This window comes from Apodemus sylvaticus, chromosome 11, assembly GCF_947179515.1.
Source record: "Apodemus sylvaticus chromosome 11, mApoSyl1.1, whole genome shotgun sequence".
In the NCBI taxonomy this organism is placed as follows: domain Eukaryota; kingdom Metazoa; phylum Chordata; class Mammalia; order Rodentia; family Muridae; genus Apodemus; species Apodemus sylvaticus.
Genome location: NC_067482.1, coordinates 11091845 through 11101837, shown reverse-complemented (window position 1 = coordinate 11101837; position 9993 = coordinate 11091845).

Sequence of the window (9993 nt, the reverse complement as noted above, 5' to 3'; positions counted from 1 at the left end):
TCTGTGGTCGTGGAAAGCCGTTTGCTTTTCCGCGGGCAGATATCCAGGGGCAGCTTCCAATGATTTCCCTCAAGGAAGAAATGCCAGAGATATACCTGGGAATGCTGAAGCAAAGGGAATGAATGAAACAGTCTACCTGCCCGTCCATCTGTGTACCTAAAGTCAGTGTGACCACACCTCAGCAACTTTAACTGGCCTTGGTTTTACGTGGGTCACCGGGCAGCTGCACCTGCAGTCAAGAGGGTGCAAAGCCAAGGAGTGGACCGTGAATGAGATCACCTCCCTCAGTGACTCAGCTCCAGATCCAGAGGGTCAGTACCTTCTTCCAGCCCATGTCCCTCAGCATCTGCATGTGGTGTGGGGAGGCCAAAGACATGGAGGAGAGTAAAGAGAGGCGCATGGAGACAACGAAGGAGAGAGAGAACCGAGGGCCTCATCCCTATGAGAGTTTTCCGGCCCCTCCGACATGAGAGAAACCATCGCAGAAATAAGACTGGAAATGATCATTGACTCAAGTGTGACACAGTTGCCATGTATAAAATATGAATTGTGTGTTCCTGTCTTGAAACTCACTTCAGGAAATACTCACCAAAGGAATGAGGTGAAAATGGAGAGAAGGGCTCTAAAAAGAAAAGAGACACACTAAAACAACTACTTAAAGAACTGACCGTAAAGGCATGGAGACAGACAGACAGACAGACAGACAGACAGGAGAGAGACTGAGAGATAGAGATAGAGAGACACAGGACAGAAAGATCGAGACAGAGAGACACACAGACAAAGAGATAGAGACAGAGAGACACAGAGACAAAGAGATAGAGAAAGAGAGACAGAGACAAAGAGATAGAGAGACAGAGACACAGAGACAAAGAGATAGAGACAAAGACAGATGGGCAGAGAGACAGACAAACAGAGACAAAGACAGACAGGCAGACATAGGGGAGAGGGAAAGAGGAGGGGGAACCACTGTTGAAGGAAGGCCCATCTTTAAGGATTGCTTTTATAGATAAAATATAGCACCTAAACAGTCTATGGGAAGACACTGGTTAGGCTTGTGGGTGGATCCATGAGGCAGCCCACAGGCAGCATGGAGAAACTGTGCAAACAGCTCCCAAGCTAACCCTTCCAGGCTCGCTGTTGGTTACTGGAGCACATAAAAAAGGGCTCTCCTTGATATGACTAAAGCTTGACTCAAAACATGTCATTGATGAGAACAGACAATTGGTGGAAGTCAATGTTTAGCTTGTTTTTGATGGATGTTGTGATAAATTCTTGTAGCACTGTTTTTAGAAGACTTAACAAATGTAGAATTCAGTAACACAAAGAAAAGTACAGTCAAGTACATACACCGCTCAGTTATGAAACTGTGTGTGCATGCTGTTCTGATTTGTTAATTAAGACGGATAATGAAATACCATAGAAAGAGATATGCTTCCCTCATAATTTCTATTTTTAATTAACTACAAAAAATCAAAATACTATATGATTATAAAGATATAATCAACACACAGAAATATTCTACACCCTAGGCAAAGAAAACGTGTATGTGGAAAGTATGTTCTAAAATGCTAATTTTGGTTTTGTTTGAGTCCTGTGACTATGGGTGATGGAGAAATATATAAAGCACAGCGTGTGCCCTCGAGGAACTGACTAATTCTTCTCTCTTATTATATTTGTTTAGTCATCTTTAATTTTCATATCGTTAAAACTTTAAGGAATGCCTTAATTGAAAGCAAGTTGGGTGAATTTTATAAAATGGAGAAAGTAAACAAATGGCGAATCATATTGTTTCATTTCATAAAAATATAAAAATGATTTTTGACTCAATACATTTTCTAAGATAAACAAATGGGTCTGGCAGATTTAGTGGGGCACCCATTCCACATTCCACGCTTCAGTTCCACCGAGTCAGCCCATAAGGACTATATAGGGATTCCTACAGAAGGCAGTCCTGTAGGAGAATCAATGCAGGAGACAGCAGGAAGAAAAGCTAGATTAGCTATCAAAGACTGCCCAAAGCAGGCTGATGTGAAGCTGCAGCCAGCTCTCCCCACACCCACCACTGCCTTCCATCCTTATTTGATGTTGCTCTATAAATCAGAGACTAGATCCAGGATGAGTAACGTTTTATGTACATTTTTAGAGCGTGAGAGATTGCCATTAGATGGTGCTTAGTAGACAAAAGTGGGGACTGGTCCCTAGAAGATGCCCAGCAGGTCGCCTTGCTCTTCCCTGCGCTTGCCTGAGCAGCTTCTTGAAGAGCGTCTAGGTACTTGCCTTTCATATCCTCCAAGTTTCCTCCCAAACCGTGTCCTTTCTTGACCTCAGTATCACAGAGCAGTGCTCTAGTCCCTGCACAGACCTTGATCCTGAAACTCTGATTTATTATCTTCATGGTGTTTCTGTGACTTTTGTTGTTGTTGTTCATTTGAGGAAACTTCTCCATGTTTTGGGACCCTACACTCAAGGCAGGAAGTCTTTGGAAGCTTCTAGAACAATATGTGTGCGGTTCACAGCATGTACTCGATGAAGATTTGCAAACAAATGGCAGAGGAACTTCTGCCTCTGAGTCTCCTTGTCTGTCTTGACTCTAGACTTAAACCTCGTTCCCAGCTGTCCCACCAGCAGGTTGCATGTCCTGCATCTGGAGATATTGCAAAACTGATGGAAAGACAGAGGCTGCAAAGAAAAACACCCAAAGGCAGAAAATCAGAGCTGAAAAGCTGCTCGGTGGGTAAGAACACTTGTGCTTCTCCTAGAAGACCCAAGTCCAGAGGAGACTGGATGCCACTTATGACCTCCTCATGCACCTGCATACATGCCATACATTCACACACACACACACACACACACACACACACACACACACTTACACATAAAAATTTTGTCATATTTTTAAAAAACAGAAAACCAGAGGAAAAAAGATGCCATAAGACAGATTGTGTAGTTGTGTGTTGATACTGGTGTATTTATTCCCATGATCCTTTAGCAATTTTTGTTTGCAAGTTCCAATGTATCAGTGCTATGACCCATAGAAGGGCAAGGTGGGTGTTGAGCTTGGGCCAGAATGAGTGAGAAGAACGTAGCACAGTACCTCCTTGCAGAGAAGAACACAGCACATTACCTCCTTGCAGAGAAGAGCATAGCAGAGTACCTCCCTGCAGAGAAGAACATAGCACAGTACCTCCCTGCAGAGAAGAACATAGCACAGTACCTCCCTGCAGAGAAGAATATAGCACAATACCTCCCTGCAGAGAAGAACATAGCACAGTACCTCCCTGCAGAGGAGAACATAGCACAGTACCTCCATGCAGAGAAGAACATAGCACAGTACCTCCATGCAGAGGAGAACATAGCACAGTACCTCCATGCAGAGAAGAACATAGCACAGTACCTCCATGCATTCTGTAGATAGAGGAACCCACAAAAAAAAAACAATGGAGCAGATGGAAATTCAGAGGTTAGAGGCCAGATCCTGGTATCCCTCACTGGCTGGGGGCTGGGTGTGTTTTATATCATTATTATCTTAAAGAAATGGCGCTTGCTTTATAAAAGCCAATGAGCAGTGGAAAGAGACTCTTCAGTACTGTAGGAGAAGTGCCGCGTGCTGTGAAGATGTGAGGGCTAAGGGCAGAAAACACCTTGGACTATGTGAAGGAACCTACGTGTGGAGAAAACTCACATTTTTAGACAGATGAAACCCTATAGACAAAGCAGCTGAGGAACACCAGCAAGTGAAGAAAGCTGGAACAAATTTTGTACTGTGTCTGAGAGAGGAGAAATGTGTGAAAAAAGAGAGCTCATGCACCAGCCTGAGGTCTCGGTTTGATTTAAGTTTTTTAATGTAATTGGTGATGTGCAGCTCCGTATTGCCTTTGGGAGAAAGTTTATAATAAGAGTGGACTCTGGGGAGCATAAACCTAGTAGCTGGCTACTTGGATATTAGAGTACTAGCATTCTAAAATAGCCCCTAGTGACCTGTGGATCCTTAAGGGCACACTCCAATTTGAGTGGGCAGAAGCTGTGGGTATGTGAGCATTCACTGAGCTAAGTAGCTTACGTCGAATGCCAAAGTTGTCCTTCAAAGATGGGGATAATTATTGTTGGTCCCAGCCTCAGATAAACTCTTTAAAAGAATTTTTTGTTTGTTTGTTTGTTTGCTTCACTTTGGGTGTTTTTTTTTGTTGTTTTGTTTGTTTTTCTGCTTTGGGTTGGGGTTGTTTGTTTTCTCTATATAGAGAGATTAGAAGTACCACAGTTAACATACTCTTCTCTGCTAGTTAAAGATGGAAGGGAGCAGGTAATAGAAATGGCTGGTGGCGTCCAGGAATTGATACAAACCCTGGCAAACAACCAACTAGATGAGACTTCGATCACACAACCGAATAACAGAAATGGTTGAAGACAGATGAATTCAGAAAGACTTTTGCCCAGTGTCTTAGTCGGGGTTTCTATTCCAGCACAAACCTCATGACTAAGAAGCAAGTTGGAGAGGAAAGGGTTTATTCAGCTCACACTTCCACATTGCTGTTCATCACTAAAGGAAGTCAGGACTGGAACTCAAGCAGGTTAGGAAGCAGGAGCTGATGCAGAGGCCATGGAGGGATGTTCCTTACTGGCTTGCTTCCCCTGGCTTGCTCAGCCTGTTCTCTTATAGAACCCAAGACCAGTAGCCCAGGGATGTCTCCACCCACAAGGGGCCCTCCCCACTTGATCACTAATTGAGAAAATGTCTTACAGCTGGATCTCATAGAAGCACTTCCCCAACTGAAGCTCTTTTCTCTGTGATAACTCCAGCCTGTGTCAAGTTGACACACAAAACCAGCCAGTACACCCAGAGCCCTCAAATGAGAACAGCAAACTGACGAACAGTTTCACTGTGAGGCCCAAAGCAGAGAACTCTCGTGCACCCGCCTGCACTCTAGACCTGTGAGGTGATAAATGGGCATTGGGTAAGCCTCTGTGTTTGTGGTAATTTCTTATGCAGCAATAGAAACCAAGCACAGTTGGAGTGAGATAAAAATAAAAACCCTCAGGTCTACTTCTGCGATTATAAAACTAATCTGTTTTCAAATAAATCAGTAGCTCAATGAAAGAGATTGCAATAAAAATGAATCAGGTGGATAAGGTGGATAGGAAACCAGTTTCAAACAGATGCACTCTATGGACTCCATGTGATGATCTGAGAAACGTCAGATTAGAGACCGGGACGTGGAGCCCCGGGTGACTGAAAGGGTAACAGAGTATTCATATAAGTTTTCAAGCGAGACGGTGCTTCCAGGGTGGCAAGGATGAGTTCCATTTTTCACATAGCAAAACTCATGACATCAACAGGGTATCCACACATTTATTAAAAGTGGATGCCAAAGCCCCACAGAGAGGCCGGAGTCAGCAATGCCATTTGTGGCTGTCCCCATAGCTAGATAAGAGCGTACAGTTACCGTGACTTAACTGAGAAATGTGTGACGAGTGAGGGCCAAAGGCAGATCTGCAAGAATGGCCTCTCACAGCGGCAGCGGCAGTGCCACCCACAGATGAAGACACACTCTCCACCAGCCCACCAAAACCACAGCAGGAACTGGCAACATGGGAGGAAAAGAAGAACCAGAAAAATTCTTTAAAAGGAAAAATTGTTTGTATTTTTATTTACATTTTATATCTTTGAACATATTGTTAAGGGGTCAGCCATTTTTCAGGATAACTGATGACCAAACCAGCCTTCAAAGCATTCTCTGTCCAACTTCAGACTTTTACTTGGGGTGTGACTGCGTTCATTACTATCTCAAAGGAGATAAAAAAAAAAACTTGTAAAAAAACAAACAACAACAACAATAGCAAAATAATCTTATTCCAAGCATTCCAGTAACTTGTTTTTGTGTATGTATCCAGCTGTACTGTAAGTAGTTGGTTTGCATGAGATGGTTAAAAAGGCCAAAGATAAAAAAGATTTTTTTCTTTTTGTTTTTTTTTTGTCTATGAAGTTGTTTGCTTTTTGTTTGTTTTTGTTTTTGTTTTTGCCTGTTTGATGTATGTGTGAAACAATGTCCAACAATAAACTGGAGTTTCACTTTTCTGAGTTATCCTAAAAAAGAAAAAAAAAAAAGAATGGCCTTTCTACCCCTGTATAGATGAGGCTCTTCTTCTGCACTGAACATGCTATCTAAAAGTCTCTTGGAAAACCTCCTTCTTAACTTTGAAACAGTTCAATGTCACCCTTTCCGTGTAGTGTGTCTTCTAAGGTTAACAGAAAAAAAATCACTCAGTCAATCAAAATCACATCGATTTTTCCAAAGTTAATTAATAAGCTATCCCGTGTCCCTGGAAGAGTCTCTTCCCAGGAAGAGACACCATTATGATATCATCTTCTTATACTGGACAATAAATTAAGTGTCACGATCAAAACAGATGCTAAATATTTACTGGAGGGATGAAACAAAGATGGAGGCATAAAAAAGACAGGAGCCAGGCCCCACAGCCGCAAATGCAGCCTTACAGGATGTGACCTGAACTCTCAGGGGCTGCAGGAACAAATGAGTATTCACTCCAGACCAGTGACAGAGCAATACAACAAGCAGCTCTGTGCGGTCAATCCAGTCGTTTAACTGGGGTTTCGTATAGGAGCATGGGTAAGGGGTTATCGACAGGAGCCTGAGCAGCTCACCAGTGCCTACATCATTAAAGGAGAGCCCTTGCCCAAAAATCACTAACCACTTACCTCTCACAGGGGACGGGGTGGGGTCTCATGTGATACCTGCTGCTCAAAATACCTCCTGCCTACCCACAGAGTAAAGAGTTAGTAGTAAAAATATTTGGTGGGTTATCACAACTGCCCTAGCTATGCCACAGTGAGTATTAAATAGCCACTCTGATGGAAAGATGTTTAGCATATGGAAGCACCTAGAAGCTCAAGAATGCTTATGTACACATACACATACACACACACACACACACACACACACATACACATAACATACACATACACATACATATACACATACACGTACACATACACATACACACAGACATACACATACACATACATATACATACATATGTACATATATGTATACATTGTACAATGTACATTCACGCATATAGATCTAGGTTTTTGTAGCCAAAAGTAGAGTCCAACTCAACAAACTCCACTAAGATGCACATCGTTTTTTTGCCGTGGTCTATAGCAATGAGCAAGCCTTCCTCGACTCTTTTCATTTAAGAGAGGAGACTGCGTCCCTGTCTCAGTAGTTGATTGAGCATAAAGCAGAAGTGTCCTATTATTAAGAATTGAAATGACATATTGGGCACGGGGGTGCAGTCTTTTAACCCCCACCACTCAGGAGGCAGAGCCAGGCAAGCCTTCTGTGAGTTTGAGTCCAGCCTGGTCTACACAACAAGTTTCAGGATAGCCAGGGCAATACAAAGAAGCCATGTCTTGGAAAAACCATCTAAACAAACCAAAATTAAAACAACTCAGTCTGACATGATAGAGCAATCAGATGGCTCTTTGCACCATCTGATTGCTCTGATAGAAGACCAGTGGTGTATTTGTACCAATGATGTATTGAGCTCTGAAGTTCCCTCCATAAACGAAGAAATCCTAAACCCGAGACTGACCAGAATTTAAAAAAAAAAAAAAACTACGATCTAGCTGTTTATTGTTTTAGAAGAGCAGGCATCACAAGATGCTAACAACATTGAAACTATTTAAATGGCCAGATCTGAGGCTCTATGGTCCTGACGGCAGAAATTACTGATCTGCTGTCTTGAAATAGCCCACAGGGGCAGCGTCAGGAGTGCTGAGGAGGGAGCAGCAGTTCATTTCCAATGCACTCTGCCTGCAGATCAATTCCCCAAGAGTTGCTTCGAAGATCCGCACCTCTGTTTGTCTTTGCTAGCCACACCGCTCCTGGATTCCCTGTTTCCTCTGTGGCCCAGTCCTTCGAAGGGTATTTGTGTACTGTGACGTAAACCAGTTTAGGGTTTAGATGCTCCTAGTGTTACCCACGTGGTTCAATGGATTCCACACCCAGATTGTATTCAAGTTAGAGCTGAAGGGCCCTAATAGGGAACTCTTCGCTCCATCGGACACCTCCCTGTTACTTTGCTTGTTTTGAATCTAACAGCTGGTCACTAAAACATAAAGATGGATATGGTTTGATATCTGTTTGAGACCAAACTGACAGGCAATTCTAGCTCTCAGCCAACTCTTCCTAAGAATTAAAATACTTTAGGAACTATGTTAATATTCCACCCTCCATCATAACATTCTTACCCCCTTCTTGCCTCCCTCCCTCCCTCCCTCCCTGTTCCTTCTCCTCTGGAAGGGTCCTAGTCTTGCTGTGTAGACTAGGGTGGCTTTGAACTCATGTATCGCCTTTTCTGGCTTTCCAATGTACAATCCCCCCAAATACTGGACCTCCTGAGTCATAGGATTGCAGTAGTGTGTTATTAGACCTAAGGAGAAAATGCAAGCACAGAGAAGGGAAGGTTTGTTCAGTTAGGAAGGGGTGAAGGCATGCTGGTACGCAGTCATTACCAGTCACCACGACGTCACTCCACACAAATTATAAGAACCATATAGATTCTAGGACAGCATATTGGGCAGTGGGATACAAGCCAGAGCTAAAGGCCTGAGGGAGACAGTTCCTTGGAGACACCAAGAGAAAGAGGATAGGCTTTTCACACCCAGGGCTCTGGCTGAGAGAAGCTGTGCACTGAAGGTCACAGTGACCACCTCAAGCAGGAAGAAGAGAGCCCCCCCCCCCATCTGGCTTTGCTTCAGGACAGAGCATGAAGCTCTCGGGGACATTTCACACAACTGAGAAAGAGCAGAAAGGGGGAGGGAGCACAAAGGCTCACTGGGGAAATCAAAGGGTTAGCTCCCAGTGCCTATTGAATTCTGCAATTAGGTTTTTATTATTAGTCACAAAAGCTATTATGTGCTCTCCGCCAGGCGAAGCTCACCCACATGATCTCACTGGAGCCTCTTGGCCACTCTTGAAGTCTATGTTGTTATCTGCAGAGCCATTCCCAGGGTGGCTAAGGGCAGAATTCAAGCAGCACAACAGTGGGTTGAGAAGTGACTGAGGGGGAAGACCGTGGTCTGCGTTTGGGATACATTTGGGATAATTTGGGATAAAAAGGATTTAGTCTCTTCTAAAGACTAGACATGCACCATGCACCAAGTACTGGTTCCTAGGATTATTCCAATAGAACTCCAGGAGGATTTGTTATTATTCCCCCAATAAAGGAGAAACTAAACATTAATGAACACAGCTCAATGTGACCTGTGAACCTATTTCTTTTCAAAAATGTCAATGCCCCAGAGATGGGACAGCTTTTTGAAAGGGCATTGATGGAGAGTCCCTACTGCCAGGCACCATGGCAAGGGAATAGCCTGTTTAAGTCAATTTAAATGCTGCTTCCATTCTTAAGAGTGTGGAGATGCTAGAGCAGATGCCAGGCTCCCTGGGTTTGGAGTCCAGCCCTGCCTGCCACCTGTATCACCTTTTCTCTCAGTCTTTTAGTCTGCAACACGGGCTTTGTTTGAAGGTTCTTTGAAAACAATGTCTAAGGCCCATGATTCATGACACGCACCCACAATGACAAATGCTGGAGAGGTTGAAGCAGCAGGAGTCTGAGTTCCAGGCCAGCCTTGGCTACACAGTGAAACCATGTCTGGACATGGGGTGCTAAGTACCTAGGCTATATTTGCAGCCATGGTGCTGGCTAACAGTTTAATGTCTGACACCCTAGGGTACTGGCACAGCTAGGACATCAGAAGTAGTTACAGTCATGTCTGCACACCAGGTTCTTCCCAAAGGCCACAACCCACTCTTACATCAGCTGTCTTCAAGGAAACTTATTGAGAAGGGTCTGACAGAATGTGAGCCAGGCTTGTGGTAGTTAGCTTGTCTTTTTTTTTTTTTTTAACATTGGGGTGAATTTCATCTTTTTTATCTTCTCAGGAAAAAAAAAGGTGTAAATGCATGT